Below are 20,262 nucleotides of genomic sequence, written 5' to 3'. Positions count from 1 at the left end.
CTGATGATTTCCCCTTGGCAGAAGCACATGATGGCTCACATGTTTCAGTCTCTTCCAGCTTTCCACCACATGAGAAACACAAATGGAGAACCAGTCTCGGCTTGACCTGACCCAGCCCTACTTGTGAATACCTGGCAGTTTAACATCAGATGGAACAATTCCCTCCACCAACCTGCCATTTCAAATAAACATTTTAAAAACACATTAAAACGCAGCATAAAAGTTTCTGACTGGTCACTTAGATGCTGTTCTTTTTTTTGGGGTGGGGGGTGATTTGTGGGGGTTGTGCACTTCAGGAAATCTTTACATGAGCAGGTAAGTCTAAGGGGTTAAATGTAGGTAGTAATTACTTTCTGTCCCAAACCTAGAATTTCCCCACCAAGAACTGGAACTCCTAAATGAGCCTGGCCAACACAGTGTCATCAAGGGTCCCCTGCTGGTACCTTCTCCTTTTCATTGACCATGTAGTGAATTATAGCTCAGAGAGGTGACAGTAGGATGGTAAAGCAAAAGGTTACTGAAGAATAATCCAAGAGAGGAATGGAATAATCAAGGTGGCACACAGAAATCTTTGTCATTTTATTCCCAAAACTATGAGGGGCATTGACAAATGATTGCTCTCAAAATTTATGATTCACGTTTGTGATTGAGATCTGGGAATTGCATACTTTTGGGCTAAGTGTGTGGTTTCAACTTACTCTTTTCTAGTTCCAGTTGAGCTTCCATTTTTTTAAGATACTTCATCAAAAGTTAAACTGCAAGACAGGTCGTCTTTGATGGGTTACAGCAGACATCAGAATCCTTGGATTTCCCCCAGAGGTTGGTCTTATCAGCTTGATAAGCAGTAAATCCATGAAAGGAGCAAATGACTTTTTGTAGAGCCAGCTGTGCCACTCCCTCAATTCAGTAAATTCCTATGATATGATGATACGGGACAGACAAGAATATCTTCGGATAAAACCTAGGAAGTTGAGTGCTAGTGGTATCTTGATCCTGCATTAAGGGACACTTGGAAATAGGATCAATTCCATGTTGATTATACAGTAACACAACCACTTTGTCAGGACTCTACAAAAATACATTAGTATGTCTGCATAATACACATGTACCTTGTCAAGGTGCCAACAAAACTAGTTATGATATGCTTTCTCCCGTGAAAACTGTAACATTATCTGTTTTTCAAATCCTTTAAAGATAAGGAATGGGTAATATAAGAAGTCAAATCTTACTGTTTTCACAAAACAATTTAGATTCATTCATTCATTCATTCATAGGAACAGGGAACTAGGGGAATACATTGGGATATTAGATCAGCCAATATCGCCAGGTCATTTCTAAAAGCAAAGAAAACTGCTACCATAATAACATCAAAAGCAATTTCCAGCATGTACTGAGGATCTACTGGAAACCAATTCTATTGAAGCATATAGATACATTATCTTTTTTGTATTTTAACTAAGAAATCCTAAGAGTTAAGCGCTAATATTTCCATTTAACAGTTAAACTTAGTAATAGAATTTTAGAGAAAGTAGGAGTGCCTTTTTAAGATCTCCAACTTCAGAAGTTGAGCTCTAAAACTAAATGTCCAGAGAGTTTACTTCAGATGACAGTGCTACATTTTTTTTTTCTTGAATCATTGTTCCTTTCCTTGTCATCCTTGGAGATAAAGGTCAGATACCATGAAGAAAAAAAAAGATCCATATACTTAATCCGTTTTCTGGACACTTTAACAAACTATCTCAATGGAATAATTTTAAAAGGCAGACATGCTAAAGTGAAGGATTTCCAAATTGTAAAGTTCCTACAGGACTAAGGAAGCTTTAATGTTCCCCTTACCCTCAACCAGTTTCTTTTGACTACTTGCCACTACGAACTCTGTTCCTAGAGCATTTACTGTTAGAAATTTAACTGAATTGTGTCTTTTGAGAGCATAAATCTTCTCCAATCCACTAACGTCCTTCTCAAAGTCCTGGAAGCAACCACTTTGAAATAGAAGCAGATAATCAATGAGAGAGAGAGAGAGAGGGAGAGAGAGAGAGAAAGGAAAGAAAGAAAAGGAAGGAAGCAAGCAAGAAAGCAAGAAAGGGAGGGAGGGAGGGAGAGAGGGAGGAAGCAAGGAAGGAAGGAAGAAAAATCCAAAACGAAAAACTAAATGCCTGTGTGTGTCAGTATTGCCACAAATATAGAGTACTTTTCTTTGTGTCTTTGTAAAATCAGTGTTTAAAAATGTTTGATCAACTGGCTAATCCTCTACCTCCAAGCACCATCATCCCATATTGTACCAGTTCATGTGCCTACTGCTCCACTTATGATCCAGCTCCGTGTTTATAGCCTGGGAAATCAGTGGAGCACGTCCGAAAGCCTTGGGATCCTGTACCCACAAGGAAGACCCAGAGGAGTCTCCTCACTTTGGATAGGCTCAGCTCTGGCCATTGTGGCCGTCAGAGGATTGAACCAGCAGATGGAAGTTCTTTCTCACTGTAAATCAGCATTTCCAAAAATAAATAAATAAATCTTTTAAGAGAATGCTATGTTACAATAGTCTTAGTTATCTGTGATTATTTTACATCTATAAAATCATTTTTTCCGTTCAGTTAGTGCTTAAAGAAACTGCCTATAATCCCAGTAAACAATGGTTTTTATTTTTTGCATTTTACTTGTTAAATTTCTTACTTGGTGGCGCATTATGCCTTTTTGCTGTTACATCAATCTAAAATATGTTATCTCAACACTAAAAAAAAAGGAGAGGTAAGAGCTTGGGAAGTGGAGGGAAAAAAGAAGCAATATATTCTTAGAATTACATACATGAACTATATAAAAACCGTTGAAAACTAATTAAAAATTTTAAGAAAGATAGATGTTCTAGCTCTGGTTCCCTAGGGAAGTATAGGAAAGTAACTTTTATAAGGAGCAACTAGCAAACTTCGATGGCTTAATGATATTGACCAATCCCTTCCTACCACAATAGGTCAAAAGTACAGTAAGCAGGACTTGAACCTGATACTTGGAATGTGGGTATCCAATTTGCAATATTTTGTGGGTTTTTTTATATCAAAGGTCAACGTTATCATGCAGTTTAAACTTTGTTATTGTTTTTTTCTTAAATTTATAGAAGATCCTCTTTCCATCATTAAAGCCAAAGGCATTTCAACCTTGGGCAGAAACAATTCATAGTGGGGAAAAAAAACCCACTGCAGAAACTAAGCCTCTGTGGAGGGCTTTGCTTTAGCCTTCTGGAGGGTTCAGATGGAAGGATACAGAGGGAAGACATTACTCCTCGCCTACATATCTGTGAGGCATTGAAAGGTGCTCTATATATTGGATTAATGTTTTCTGGAGAAATATAACCAGCAAGATTTTTTTTAAGATTTATTTATTTTTATTACAGAGTCAGATATACAGAGAGGAGGAGAGACAGACAGGAAGATCTTCCCTCTGATGATTCACTCCCCAAGTGAGCACAACAGCCTGTGCTGCGCTAATCCGAAGCCAGGAACCTGGAACCTCCTCCAGGTCTCCCACATGGGTGCAGGATCCCAAAGCATTGGGCCATCCTCGACTGCTTTCCCAGGCCACAAGCAGGGAGCTGGATGGGAAGTGGAGCTGCTGGGATTAGAACCGGCACCCATATGGGATCCCGGGGCATTCAAGGCGAGGACTTTAGCCACTAGGCCATGCTGCCGGGCCGAACCAGCAAGATCTTGATAGACACATGTGTGTATATGTATGTGTGCACTTGCATGTGCAGGGAGGAGAAAAAGAAAGGCTTGAGGATCTGTATTTACATGTACAGTAATATCTGTATATTTGCCCCCAACCTTGCTGCATTAAGGACAGTTTCCTCTAGTTCTAAGTAGGTGCTGAATTTTCCCAACAGTGAGGCCTTAAAATGTTTGCATCACTTAAATGCTTCTCCATTCTTTAATATTTTGTCAATCCCCAGATTTTGTTATTTCCATCTCACAACATTGCTTTCTCCGTATCTTTTCTTTCTCTGTTGGTGACGCATTAAATGAAACATGAGTGTCAAATTACTATCTGAGTAATGAATATAGATAAAGAGTGAGAGAGAGATCAATGTGTATGCATGTGTGCAAGTAAAGAAATTGTAAACTTGGATACTTCTTTCAGAAAAATTACATTTATATTTATAGGTGCTTTGTTTATACTTTTGGAAGGATGCCAGACAATTTGACAGTAGTTAGGTTTTCCTTTAAAAATGTTGAAGTTTCCTGTGGAATATTATGCACACATTTTCACCTAAAAGTAAAAAAGTTTTTGTGAGTGAGGAACTGGAGATCGAGAGATAGAAAAAGGAAGAAAGAGGAGTGTCTGTTCAGTGCTCAGCACCTGCCAAGATGCACATGGTTTTATTTGTTTTGGTTTGGTTTGGTTTTGGTATTATATCTCAGCTCCCAGGAAAGCAACTAGCAAAGCATGGACATTTAACATGCTTCTTAAATTGATCAATTTATTACTTCATGTCTGCTTCTGTGTTGAGATTTTTACTTTATTACTTTGAGCATACAATGTTCAAGGAAAAAGCAACTTGAATTTTTAACGAATAAAAAGAATTGATATCTTGCATATCATTAGTATGCGTATCAAATACTGACTCAGAAGGAGAGCAACAATAGGACAGACCTTTAACTACATAAAAGAACTTTCTCAATTTGCATGATCTACACAAAATATTAAAACAAGCTGGAAGGACCACCATTTCTTTAGTCAGAGGGCAAGTATAATCATCCACATTATTGAAAATCCAAGCTTTTTAAGGTCATTTTCCCTAGGTTTAAAAAACAGAATCTATTTTAAATTCTTCAAATTCAGGACTTTTAAAAAGGGTTTATTTTTATTTGAAAGGCAGAATTACAGATAAAAGCAGATAGATAGATAGAGAGAGACAGAGATCCTCTATCCCCTGGTTCACTTCTCAAATGGTCCAAATAGCCAGAGCTGAGCTGATCTAAAGCTAGGAACCTGGAGCTTGGCCCAAGCTTGGCCATAAGAAGGCAGTTGTAATTTAAGTGAAGCAACTGGAGCAATCTATATTGGATGTCTATTCCATAGGCTGAAGCTTAGACTACTACACAATGGTGCCCATCCTTTAAATACAATTAATATTACCAAAAATAGGTTGGCATCAGTGAACAAGAAGAGACCAATGGCTCCAAATGTTAACAATGAAAAATAAATGGCATGCTAATTGCCTGAATTGAACAATGCACACTGTGTGTGTATATATATATGTGTGTGTGTGTGTGTTGAAATTACACTATACCACTTAATGCGCACAAGTATCATGTGTTAATTCCAAACATATGCTAGCATCAATATCAAGACATTGCATTCCTCAATTCAATAATAAATGAAATAAGTGAGGCTGAGAGGATGTAACACTGTTCACCTAATGCTAAGCAAAATTATTACCCATGCATTTGTTGTCTCATAAGGAGAAACACAGGGTTTAATATCCATTATCAGAATAACCTGAGAAGTAGAAAGAAGCACTTTGATGAACTCTTGGCTGTCACCTTTATTCTGGCAGATGAAAATAGATAGGCATTAGTTATTTACTCACACTGTTCTTTCGTGATAGCATTAGTTAAGCATGTAGCCAGGTTTTGTTTTTTGTTTTTTTTTTTTTTTTGGTTGGTTGGTTGTTAAAAGATTTATTTATTTTATTAGAAAGGCAGATTTTACAGAGGGAAGGAGAGACATTACCCACTGGGTCACTCCCATGTGGTCACAATAGCAAAAGCAGAAATGATCTGAAGCCAGGAGATTTTTCCAGGTCTCCCATGCGGATGCATGGTCCTAAGGCCTTGGGCCATCCTGTACTGTTTCCCAGACCAAACAACAGAGCTGGATGAGAAGTGAAGCAACCAGGACATGAACCAGTGTTCATATGGAATCCCAGTGGATACAAGCCAAGGACTTTAGCCACTAGACTATCACATTGAGCCCACAACCATGCTTTTAAGGGACTGACACACCTGGAAATGCATAGGTACGATATAACAGTAGGTCGTTATCTCCTTTTCTTCCAGGCAGCTCATACCATAGAATCAATCTTTCAACTTTTATTGTTTTAGGAACATCATGTAAATATCATGTACAACAAATTAACAATTAGGATTCAAAATTTAATTCAGTGTTTCAAACTATAGTCAACAATATTTCACCATTCTGTACTTTTAACAGTTGTCTCTCACATAATCAGCATGAAATCTAACCAAACTATACACCAATGAAACTCAAAGACATCTGCCTAACTGCTTTATTGAGTATCTGAGCATTTCCATGGAAATTTCACCCGTATCACCTGTGGTGGAACAGATGCGGCTACTGTGTAAAGCATATATTAGGGTTATAGAATACTTGCTGGAAAGAAATTCCAAATGCAGAAAACTGTATCTTGGGTTTCTAACAGTGCCTCATTGCATACAAATAACATTCTACTGCAATTATAGGCTGAAAAGAACACAGTTTGCATGACAGATATAGCTGAGTAGGACACAATGTTGAATATATTATAATCTTAAGAGTTCTTGTGATTTTAAGATGTTTATAGGTTTTTATTTTCATTTTCATTTACAATAAGATTTTACAAATAGGAAGTTTAGACAGTTTTCTGGGTTTTCCACTTGTGCATAGGCCTAACTGTGCAAGCCATCCCCTGCTGCTTTCCCAGGCCATAAGCAGGGAGATGGGTCAGAAGTGGTATAGCTGGTTCACATATGGAATACTGGCACCACGTGAAGAGGATTAGAATGCTATTTCACTGTGTTGGCACTGAGACAATATTAAGAAGCATTTTGGCAATAGTTCAATACTTCAAAATAACAGTACCTCTCTCCTTTAAAAGGGTCAAATAGCTATTTTAAGTTATTTTTTAAAGTTTTTAAACTAACAAACAGGATACTGTCTCAGTAGAACATAGATGTTCATTCTTGGGTGGAGCTGAAGAGCGCCCACTGTTCACCTGCATATCTACCAGTCTCCGTCTATGGTTTATGTTCTCAAGCCTCTTCCAATCTGCTTAGCACGCTAAGCACAGAGGAAACCTACAGTCTATGATGGGATGACCAAGCTCTCAATTCAGCAGAGGCTTGCAGGACTGTTTTGCCTAATAAATTATGCCCACAAGCTGGAGTTACACAGTAAAACCAAAACAAACACATAAAAACTTAAAAAAAAAACTCTAGAACAACTCATAGCTTTATTTCTTTCTCTCACTTCCCAACTTCACCAAAAGCAAAGAAAATTTTATTTTGTAGTCAAGCATCCTAGACAAGTCAGAAAAAAAAATTCTGCAAAAGAAAACAATGCCTCCAATTATTCATTTTGACACATATTTTTATTTGCACCTATTTGAAAATGGAGTTCAATGTTTTACTCAGAACAGATATGCCAACTGCATTGTTCTTATATATTTTAAGGCTGCATGTTTCAATAACATTCAAAGAAAACAAAGAATAAGTAGGAAAAACAATGACAGAAACTGCTTCCTTCTCAAAGCTATGTGAAAGATTGAGACACAGACCTAGGAGAAAGACAATGCGTTGGACTGACAGGGTATCAATTTGCACCATTGACAAATGAATTAAGAGTTTCTGAGCCAGGTAAAATAGTTTGATATAAAGACAAACGAATAACCAGGCAAACGTAAGGGAACAGATTTGGTCTTTATACAAAAGCATGTGGAAACAGAGGAAAATAGGTTGGGAGCAAATTTCCTTCAGTGTGTGCTGGGCAGCTGGTAGTAAGGGGAACCCTTGATTGGCAGATTAAATGCTGAGGCTCATTTAAAAACCTCCATGGTTCTCCCCCAAAAGTTTGAAGGATGATAAATTGGTGCCCTTGTCACTTAGATACTGATACAATAAATTATATATATATATTTATATATATTTATATTATAATATATTATATATTAATATGTATAATATATATATTATATATAATATATACACACATATATAATACATATACACATACATAATATATACATATTTTTAATTAGACCCTGGTTCAATCCAAGAGACCATTCTTCCATATTTACTGTTTATTTGTATCACAGTTTTCAAATAGCATTATTTAAAATAGCAAAATATCGTATTTAAAAAAAATACTTAATAGATGCAGTAGCTAGACTTCAGGTATTATCTTGTAAGAATTCTAATAAAAATAGGTTCTCCATGTATGTTTCTCATGAAAATTGTATCTCATCCTTATGTTTTTATCATGTGATAAGTTAAATTTTGGAATAAATTCATAACATAAACCCTAAAATTTTATTTCCACAATAAACTAAGTTGGTATCAATTCTGTGGGTATGTTTGAACCTAATGTGAACAAAACTGTATGGTTTGTGGTATCACATGACACTTTTCTATCTATGGTAGCAAACTCAAACACTAGGGAGTTATATATTATTTGACATCCAATATTAAGTGAAAGGAAGGTTACCGAAGCGTGAGAACACGGTCCGTTTTTAGTAGGGAGCCACGCACACAATCATGTGCAACTACAAGAAGGGAGCTGATGTAGTAGTTCCTTACCAGTTCTTTTTTGGATGAATCTGATTGTAGATATTTTAATGTTATAGTTTTGTTCTTTTCTGTATAAAATACTTTTACAATAGCAAACAAACGGATTATGGGGAATCCTCTACAATGAAAGCATACGTAATACTATTTCTAAATGAATTTGAATCATACTTGCATTTTTCTTTGTTAAATGATAAGATATAATGAATGCATTAACTTTAAGTCATCTGTATCATGACTACACTAATGTGCTATATATGTTGTACAGGATTAAAGCCTCTCATTTGCTTTACACACACACACACACACAAAATTTTAAAATTCTCCCATCTTGTATCATATTCATTTCCTCTCAGAAGTCAAACAATACCCTTAATTTCCTTGCTTTAATCACTAGTATAGTTAAAATTAATTTACTGAAGACAACTTATGTTAAAATAGAATAAAGCAAATTACAATAACAGAATTGGCTCAAAAAATCTTTAAATATGCTATTTTTCCCCGTTCAGATAATTACCGATCCTAACATTCACCACACCATTAATCTTTCCAATTGCTGATCGTCTATACAAAAAATGTTGACTTGCACGTTAACAAAATAAACCTGAGGTAAAAAGGATAAAAGTTTCAGACAATACTGATATTTCTGACTATATATCCTCATTAATGAACTAGAAAGAAAGGAATTCTGGATGGAATAAAGCTTCCCCTTTGCACTGAGACACAAGGCAGCACATTAGAAAACAAGTTGCATGAGTACTCAGATGAATGACAGTCTCATATTGTTGCATTTTTAAAAAAAGATCATTCATAATTATTCAACTGTTGTACAAATATGATACATTCACTCACGGAAGATGTTTCATCACTTCTGTATACAAAACAGAATTGAAGCAGACAGCATGAAATTAAGGGCAGAGTTGAATCTGCAGTCAGTACATGGGAATTCTTGCATAGCACATGTAGGATTAATTTTTCCACTTTTCAGGACAGGAAATTGTACTCTCAAAGGTTTTTGTTTTTTTGGAAATATTTAATACTTCAATAGGATATTTGAAATGATATGTTAGTTTTATAATAGCATCATTTGAAATAAGTTCTCTCCTAGTTAGGTAAATATGTAATTCATAGATTTGGAGCTTCTGTACTGAATAATCAGAAAAATCAGTTGCTACAATATGACTCACTCAGTTAGATGGTAAACATTCATGATGTCATTTGGAAAGCAGAGACTGTGAAAGCATAATGAAGGAAAATATTTTCACAAATCAGTTTTACTTTGAAATTTCTAGTTAGGAAAAAAAGCACAAAATATCATTCATGATAGACAAAAATATTATCTTTTTTTCATACAATTACCTTATATATTTTAATTATCTTCCATTATCTTTTTTTTCATTTTTATCATTTAACTATCTTCAATTATCTTCCATCTTTCATTCCTTCATTTTGTAATAGAATTTTAATATAAAGATTACTCTGGAGGAGGGAATCAGTGGGATGTGTCTTGACTATATTGATACAACATTCACCAAATGCTTATTAGCCAAAGAATAGATTAAAACTTACAAAATCAAATTAATTTATATTAATGATTAAAAGGAGAGACAGAGAGTGAGTATCACCATCCTGAGGTTCATTCCACAAATCCTGTAATAGTTAGAGAGTCTAACCTAGAAGCTAAGGTTTCAAATCAAGTGCAGGTCTTTCATGTGGAGAGCAGGACCCCAGGTTCTAAAATTGTCACTGCTACCACACAGAGTCTGCACTGCCTTGTAGGCAGAATCAGAAGCTGGTGCTGCACTGAATGAAGACTCCCTGACCTGGTACTTAGTCATCAAAACTAGCAGTTTAACCACTAGGCCAAATTCCTGCCCCTATAGAATTAATTTAAGGGATTTTCTAAAATAAGTTAATAAGATGTGTACATGTGACTCCTCCATACTTTTTGAAAGGCTAACTGCAGGGTTGTGAAATATTTTACCAAGTACACAATACTGAATGACTGTATATTAAGAATTCATCTGGGGAGTGGGATATGGCACAGGGAGTAAAGCAGCTGCTTATGATGTTCGCATCCCATAATCAAGCATTGGTTGGAGTCCCTGTTGGCTTATTTCCCATAACTTCCTGCTGATGCACTTGGGAAAGCTGCAACAATGACCCCGCCCTGTGCAGAAGAACAAGGTCAGGTTCCTGGTTCCTGACTGAGGCCTTGTCCAGACCTAGTTACAGCCATTCGGAGAATGAAACAGGATGCAGCAGATGTTTCTCCCCTGTGTTCTCCCTCCCTGTCACTCTGCCTTTCAAACCATCAAATAAACAACTAAAATATTTTTTTGAATTAACTTGAATACTATTATATGGCATAGATACTTAATTTATTTGCCCTTAATAATTTAAATATGCACACTTGTAAGACTTAAGATCTTCCAAACGTGCACCTTTTCTTGAAACATTTGCTCCCTGCAAGCGTTATACATACACCAGGATCTGAGACGACAACAGAAATGAAGATACAACACACACCCTCAAGGATTTGCAGTCTTATTTAGGTGACTAAAATTCTTCAAAGTCTTAACTCCAGGACATGTAAACAACAACATGCCAGGAGTTTGTCAGACCAATGGAGTATGGCAGAAAGAGATCTCTAGGCATCAGGAAAAAAAAAAACACGGAGAGAAATCACATTTGGAAAATTGCAAACATCTCCATGTGTTGTGAAAACAAAGGGCCAGAAGTGTAGGCAGCAAACAGATGTTAAGAAAATGCCCAGCAGATCTTCAGTTAACAAGGAATTTTGACTTCGTCTTGAGGGCACTCAGCCAGGAATGGAGTTGGGGCACCTAATGCATACTGGAAGGAATTTATGTAGCAGTCTGTCCTTAGCCAAGCCATCTTAATAACAGGTGAAGTCTCAGTTACCAAGTTCCTAAGTAATACAGGCACAAAGTAATGTTTGAGATATTAACAAACTTAACAAGCTGAACAGATTGGAATAACTCAAGAAATATTAAGATAAGTTTCACAGCACTTGGTGAATGTATGTGAATTTAAAACAGAAGTGGGAATTCAAGCCCACCTTCAAATTCTAACTTGGAACACTACCTAGAGGAAAGATAAAGTAGAGGAGAAAATTGAAGATTATTGAAAACAAAATAGGTATCTTTTTTCTAATTTGAAGTTCCTAAAGAATAGCAAAATAGAGCGTACTGCTTTCACTGTAGCCAGTAAATTTTGATATGCATTTGACTTACAACTCAGTTGAAATACTTTCTCATCTAATCATAAGTTCTTTTTTTGCCCCAAATGTTATTACTCCATGCACTTCTTAATATCCCAACTTGCAAATGTGAATGTTTAGTATCAGATTTCCAGTTGAATTCCATATGATTAGAAACACACATAACAGATTTGCAGGGAAGCTTTTTTCAGATCTGGTCATGACCAACTATTTGGTCATTTTTTTATTACCTCTCTGTTTTAAAAAGTGTGCATTTTAACCAAATGTACAAATATGTTTCTTACTACATATATGTAAAACCTTTTGACCTCATAACTTCCATCATGTACTGAACTATCCATTTTAGCTATACCTGTTATGTCAAATTTATCTGGCATTTCAAGCATATTATTTTATATCAAAACATTTAACTTGTTTAGCAATATTAGTATGTATTAATTGAACACAATCTTAAATCATAATTTCAAACATTTATTTTTATTGTTTCATCATCTGAATTTATTCTCGGATATTCTCTCTAAGACCACTTCTCCAATGTCAGCATGGAGCTGTAGCAAATAAAGATGCTACCTTCAATCCCACATATGCCCCAGATCATTTCCCAGTTACCCCAATTCCAATTCAACTCCTTGCTAGTGGCCTGGGAGAGTAGTAGAAGATGGCCCAAGTAATAGGTCCTACCACTCATTGGGGAGACCTGGAAGAAGATTCTGGCTCCTAGCTTTGGCCTAGCCCAGCCCCAGCTATAGCTATCTTTTAGGGAATGTCTTCCTCTGTCTGTCCATCTCTCTCACAACTCCCCAGATGCCTGCCACAGTAAGTACTGTGCCAAATCAAATCTAGGTACCTGGAACTCCATCTGTGTCTCCTACGTGAGTGAAGAAGGAACCAAGTAGGTTCTTGGGTCCCCACTGGTACCTCCGCGGTGGTTTTAAGGTGGAATTGGGCTTTGAACCCAAACATTCCAAAGAGAGATGTGGGCACTGTAAGCAGTGTCTTAAAGAAAAAAACAAACTTTTTTTTAAATTGGAAAGGCAGATTTATAGAGGCAAGGAGAGACAGAAAGAAAGATCTTCTACCCACTGGTTAACTCCAAGTGGTTGTGATGGCCAGAGCTGAGCTGATCTAAAACCAGGAGCCAGGAGCCTCTTTTAGTTCTACCATGTGGTGTACAGTCCCAAGGTTTTAGGCCATCCTTTGCTGCTTTCTCAGGTCACAAACAGGGAGCTAAATGGGAAACAGAGCAACCAGGACAGGAATATGGTACCCATATGAGATCCCAGCACATTCAAGGTGAAAATTTATCCACTTGGCTATTGGGCCAGGCCTTGTAAGCGGCACGTAACTACAGTGTCTATTACCTAAACATAGGTTTTCAGTCTTCTGTACATATCACATTTTCATTGCTTATTTATGAATGAATTCATCTGGTCTTTTAAATTCACTATCCATTCTGGTCTCAGATTTTTTGAGTAGTATAATATACAAATAAAGCTTCAGCACTAATTTTATTTTAAATGTATTAATGTTTGCATAATGTAGTACAGGAATTTGCCAACATAGTTAAATGCCACTTGGGGCACCCACATTTCATCAGATTTATTTCTAGGCTATCATTTCTAATTCACTAATAAAAATTTGTATCTCTGTATCAGTGAAATACTTCCTTGACTATGATAGCTCTATAATAATTTCAAGAGATTCAGATAGCCTGGGTCCCTAAGCTTTTCATATGAACTTTATGATGAGTTTTCCCATTTTTTGCACAATAGAGCCTAAGAATAAAACAGGGATTATGCTAATATGTATAAAATATTGGGGAGAATTTCTATTTTAGCCATATTGGGTTTTTCAATAACATGAGCATGGGATCTCTCTCCATTTTTTAGTTCATTACAATACTTCCAGTTTTCAATCCAAAGACACGCTGTTAGGAGAATGGACAAGTTAACATGATATAGACTTTTCTATTCACACCAGAGTTCAATATTTTTCTTAACTAGATCCTTCTTGAATATCTGTAAGCTTTTAATCAGTTTTAGAGTTCCAAACAAGCTAATTTTGAATACTGCGCTGGCATTCTCCTTTTATTTAACCAAGGCATGCCTTTGCCAATATCCTTAGGCCACCATTCCAGAAATGCATCCTCCTCATAAGAGTATTATTTTGGCTTAGTGAAAATTGTGATTCATACATGAGGAACCCCATTTGAAACTCACTGTCTCTTCTGAGCCACTGAAATAAAATCTCTAATGAAACTCCCCAGCCAGAGTATATACCGTCTCAGTGTTTGTTGTGTAGGTTAATGTCTGTGTGACTCCAAGTTTACCTGTGAGTTCCTGGGGAAGAGATGCAACTAAAGAGATGGGGGAACAGTGCTGTCTTCGGCAACTGACAATTTATTTCCAGAGTTATAATTCTTATAAAGTTAGTAAAGCAACAGTTCAGACAGAACTCAGGTCTAGGTCATGTCTGGGAACAGAGTTCAAAGAAGCTAACACGGCAACTTGGTCAAAGCATTACTGAAATAGGAAATGGACAAGCAGTACTGTCTGCCCTTGGTTGACTAGACAGAGCACAGATGTTCACTTATTGTCAAGCAGAACATGAAGGCACATCCAAGAACTCACTGGAAACAAGAGTACACTCTGGGTGAGAGGCCCTCTGCCTCCTCTTTCCTGGAGCCTCTTCTCAACAGAATCCCACAGGCTCTGCTGTCTCAGCTATCCTGTTGGATGTATTCTAACAGTAACAGAAACATAATCTTCACTACAACTTGTAAATGACTTTTATAGAATATGAGAAGTATTACAAAAATAAACAACTGTTTTATATCAACATGCTAAACTCAAAAATAGTGAATTATTGTGCCAAACATTTTCAAGAGTTGTTCTGCAATTCATCAGAGCCATCAGTCAATGAAAAAGCAGTTTGCTATATTAAAAATACTTATGCAATAATTGTTTCTTTTCCTAACAATGCGCAATCACAAAAGTCAAGGAGTAAAGGTTTCCAAAATTAATTTTGCATTCTTCTTTATGGTATTTATTCTAAGAAATTCCAATATGGTAATTAAATTCCAGATCATTCTTCTGATACTCTAGGTCTAAAGCAATATAGATTTAATATTTGAAGAACATGAAGTACTAAAAACATTTCCACCATCATTTAAATTTTGTATGCATTTTTGAAATGAAATTGCAATTTTATTGAAGACAAAATGTGGGAAACAATGTCATCAGTACAGAATTCATTGAATCATTTTGAGAACAGATGTTACTTGCAATGGTATTGTGGCTTTCACCCCACCCGGAAAAGGTATTACGAGAGCAAGACTTCTATAGAAAGTGTACAAAGTCAAGTTCATACAAAGTTTAATGCTTATAATAGAAGCACGCAAGAGACTAATACACGAGCTATGTGTTTATCTGAGTCAGTAACATTTTATGGCCATGTGTTTCTGTAAAATGAACAAAATACATCAATGTGAATTATTACCCTACTTTTGCAGTGTTTTATGGTTTGTAGAATAATTGAAGCATGTGGGGGTATCTTTTTTTTGGGCTTTTTCAACAACTAATATATATTTTTAAAAAATCACACATTTTAAACTCAACAAATTATTCCTTCACTCATTTATTATTTGGTATTTAAAGAACATCACCTTTATCGCTTCTTGGAGGAATTTCCACCAAATTTGAGCAAGCACATATGAATTTGAAAGTTATAAGTTCATTGCTGAAGTTAACTGTTTTTTAAAAAATGTGAATTTTCAGGAAAATTTAGGAATGATTTGATACTTATGTAACTTTAATACTTATAAGAAATGCAAGAAAAAGTCATGGCAAACATAAATCTGACAAATTAATTATTAATGTGAGAACTATATCCAAATTGTTCAGAAGAATTTTCCCTCTAATAAAGATTGGTCATGGTAACCAAACAGACAACACTCTGCTGTTGACATTATATCCCAAACCTAGCTAAGCTTTTCTACAAGTGAAACAATTCAAAATGTCAACATTTTAAGACACAAGCTCATGAGACCTATATTCTCTGAAAACTTACCGTTAATACAAACACAACCTTTCAAAATTTTAGAAAAGAGGCTTTGTATTTTAAATCTAAATAGAAATTGGAAAAGATATCTTTCACCTTCAAAATTTCCATTACAAAATAATTTACTTACCTTTCTTGCTCAGTAAATGGTACAGAGATCCATCTCAGATGTTGGTCTTCATATTTTAAACTAGATGTTTGTCCGCAACACTTGAATACAGATTTTACTCACCTTTCTGAAGCATGTTTCCAGACATTTCAGAAATTTTAATTAACCATTACAATAAATATAATTTAGTTTCTCAACTACTTCAGAATAGTTAAAATAATTTGTTGTATTAAACATTATTTTTAAATTAGCTGATACTAAGATATCACCAAGAACAGTCTTTCTTTTCCCTCCTGAACACATACACGGATCTATCATTTTCTATCACTGTATAATAGAGCTGTGATATTAATGACTGAGAATTCATGTCATGTTTCTTGTTGTTTCTCATTTTTTCCAAAATTAAAGTTTATGTTAAAATTAAATGATACCAAAGTATTTAAAATTTACATTTTATCATCCTTGAATTCAGAATACAAGTCCTTATGAGTTAATGTGTGATATTTCACAACAGAATTTTAATACAGTCTCAAATACATTTTAGTCTTATTACTTTTAATATGCAGTCTTATTTTTAAATAGTTTGAAATTGTAAAATTTAGTATATCAAAGAGTTATATTTTATGAAACCTAACTGCTTTGTTACAAAACCTTTTCTTCTGCTTCTTGGTGAATTAAGACTTAGAAGCCATTGAAAGCATTGAAAAACTGTCTGTTCCTTGGGGATATAGTTTTTACCCTCATATTCCATCACTGGCTTTTTCTTATTATTTTTAATCACCTCATTATGATTTTCTCACTTTGTTTTTACACATATATATTATAATTCAGGGTAATTCAATTATGTCTCAAGGTTTTAATCGCCACATACGCATTGAGGATGCAATCTAATTTCTGTCACTTCCTCCTCTGGGGCTCTTATTAGCACCAAAATTCAATAATTATACTTCAGACATGTCTTGTTTAATGACTCCTTTAAAAGGAACGTAATGCTAGACAACTGAAAATTATTTTAAAGTGATTTTATCTCAACACTCAAATGTTATGTTTTGTTTGCTACTGCACATTGCTGAGCTCACTTCCGATCAATTCTCTCATTTTGTTACCGCTTTTGCAATGTGTCTAAAGTACTTGTTGGGTTATAGTTTCTAATTTTCTATCCATGATTTTGAAAGCTAAAATGAAAACTTAATGGTTCCATAAAGTACTTATTTTTTAATTCTTTAACACAGCATTTACTGGCTTTATCTTCATGCCCAAACTAACATCTTATTAGTTCCCTATCAACCCTTTCCAATTTAACCTCCAAAATACATAGAAGATGTGCATTTTGGTCTCATATCTTCACACACTTGATGTTATGTTCTTTCCTCACTTGCACTGTAACTAAGAATATATATATATTTAAAAAGTAAAACACCATATTTTTTAGTTATATTTAGTTTCTCACAGCATGTATTATATTTGTAAAGTTCTCTGCTATTTCTTCGTAATATGCAGAATTCCCTTCATTGTAATTCCATAGCTTTTTAGTGTAACCCAGGTAAAGACTTGTCTCATAATATAGAATCAACATAAGCCTTGTCATTGTAGTACCAGGTTTTACATGCTATAGGTATTCATAATGTATCACTACTTTAACCAGTTTAATGTTAGGATAGCAGAATATCAGGACCTGATTCCTTTTTAAAGAAAGAAGTATATTTAGCTCACAGTTCTGAAGACTCAAAGTCCAAGACGGGGTGGCTGCATCTGGTGAGTGTCTTGTGCTACCTCCTCACATGGAAGAAAGCAGCTGGGCAGGCAAGCACCTTTAGAAAAACAAAACAGGGTAGCCTGGCTTTACCTCAGTTTGCTCTCAAGGTAACAATTCGATCACCTGAGAGTTACCCACCTCCCAAGAAAAAGGTATTAACTACTTCTTAATTGTATCTCCCAGTATCACCACAATGACAATCAAATGGCAACACTAATTTCAGATGGGAAAAATCATATTAAAAAAAACACTTATCTAACCCAATGCTTACTGAGAAATATACATTTTCAAATAAAAATACTTCTTAGATACTTTTAACTTCATGAAAACATTCTTAAGAAACCATGGTTCATATTATTTCCAAAACAGGTCCTAAATTGAAATGGAGACAAATATGATATGCTTTGAAAAAGTGTTTTCTTCATTTAGTTACTAAAAAGACAGCTGTCATTTATATTATTCACCCTCATCTCTAATTTTGAATTACCTTGAAGCAAATATTTATTGAATGATATAGTAAAATGCTACAGCATTTTGTTAAATGTTGACACTGGTATTGATGTGGAAGCAAGTTGCAGAAGATTGAATGAAGGCAAGCAAGAATGCCAATCTGTAGCTCGGGATTCAGGTTGACCATTCTAATTAACGCTGCGGACATACCCAATATGCTAGCACACCACCTTTCCTCTGAAGTCACTTAGTCCTCAGTTCAGCCCTTTTGGCTTTTTTCTCTATGGCTAATACAGCTTAATTAAGCTCAAAAAAGGTAATATCTTTTATATAAAAATGCCTTTTTCGTTCCTTTTTCATACAAATGTCAGAAGACAAACCCTTTTAAGAGTTAAAAATATTTATTCCTAAAACAGACAATGATAAAGAAAATAAAGCAGCCCATATAACCCCTTTTCCCATTTTATGCAATATTCAAGACTTTTTATTTATTATATTCACATAGCCAAAAAGTATGCTTGCCAATGTGCACCACCAATCAGAACAGGAATGGTCAAGGAATAAGGGAAAGTGGATGAGAACCTTGTTTCTTTTTCTTCTTCCTGCATCAGAGGGGAAGCGTCAGCGAAGGGGAGAAGCCACACCCAACATCCATACTGCATCAGTATCTGGGAACGTGGGACAGCCACCCGAAGTCATCACATGGCCCCCAATGTGGAGCATGCTTCAAGGGAACCACTCAAGTGAATTTGATAGTTCTGAAATGCTGCTGACTCTGTTGCTCCAGGGGTGAAGAAATCCTTCCAAGATCCATTGGCAACAGTTCACCTTGGAATTCACATTCACCCAGATACTTGCTGTCAAAGCCCGGCTGGGAGACCTGTCCAATTTATTCTGCCCTCCACCCTCTGCTAGATGTCCTTTGCAGGCCCAAATGGACTGCCATATCCCTCACATGAATTGGGCAAGCTGTCCGCTGCACGATCTTTAGTAACTCAGAAAGCTCAGTTCTGACACATACAGTCAATAGGCAGACCACAGATCCTGCAATTTTCCCTGTGGTTGGAGTTCTGAATCCATCAATTTAGCTGAGGGTTCTGCAACGAAATCTCACCAGAGGTGATCCCAGACTTGACTCCTATATGTGCCAAAGAGTATGGGGCACAGCTCAGTTCATTACCCATATCAGCCAAGATGCACACTGGTGATCGCAGTTGTTGGGCCAGTTCTGTCTCCAACTCCACCTCTTACAATTACTGATGGATGATGCAGCCCAGCCAAACCCTGTCCTCCACACATTCAGCCCTCATGTACAACACTAAGAACTAAAACTCAGAGAGACCCCCAATTATCCTAGTTAGGCCCACCCCTACCTATGGTTCTTATGCATGTTGATATGTGTAGCAAACTGGTTCAGTCTGTCCCACATCCCATTTGGCTTTTGTACACACCAATGGGTGCTGTAGCCTAACTCAGCCCAGTCAACCCCACTATCCAGTCCACACTTATGCTAGTGATGCTACCGACTGTCCAGCCAGGTCTGCTACTGGTTCTCATACTCATCAGTGGGAATTGCAGCACATCAAAGGGGTGCCCACAGTTTCTCTACTAGGCCCACTCCCAGTCCTGGTTTTTGCACTCTGCAGGTAGTTCTACAGTTTAGTGTGACAGGATGTACCTCCCATTCCCAGCACTTGCCAGCTGATCCTGCAGCAAAGCCCAAACAGTCTGCATTTACTTCAGTTCATGCATGCACCCAGGGATACAGTCAGTTAGCCCAGTCTGGCTCACCCAGACTAATCCAGGTCACATGCAGGCCAATGGGTATTGTAGCTCTGCCCAACCTGGTCTGCCCCAGGTCCCAGTGTTAGGGCTCACAAGTGGGAACAGTGGACAAGCAGGAGAACCCCTGCTGTACCCCCTTACCTGGATCATGACCCCGCACCACATGTTACATGTGCTGATGGGTGCTGCAGTCCAGTCTGGTATGGCCCACCTCACCTTGGCATTTGCCAGTGAGTGCTGTAGCCTGGCCTAGCCTAGACTGCCCGTAGTCCAGACCCTAATGTGAACTGGCTGATACCATGGT

This window comes from Ochotona princeps, chromosome 6 (genome assembly GCF_030435755.1).
Source record: "Ochotona princeps isolate mOchPri1 chromosome 6, mOchPri1.hap1, whole genome shotgun sequence".
NCBI classification, from domain to species: Eukaryota; Metazoa; Chordata; class Mammalia; order Lagomorpha; family Ochotonidae; genus Ochotona; species Ochotona princeps.
This window is presented reverse-complemented; position numbering follows the sequence as displayed.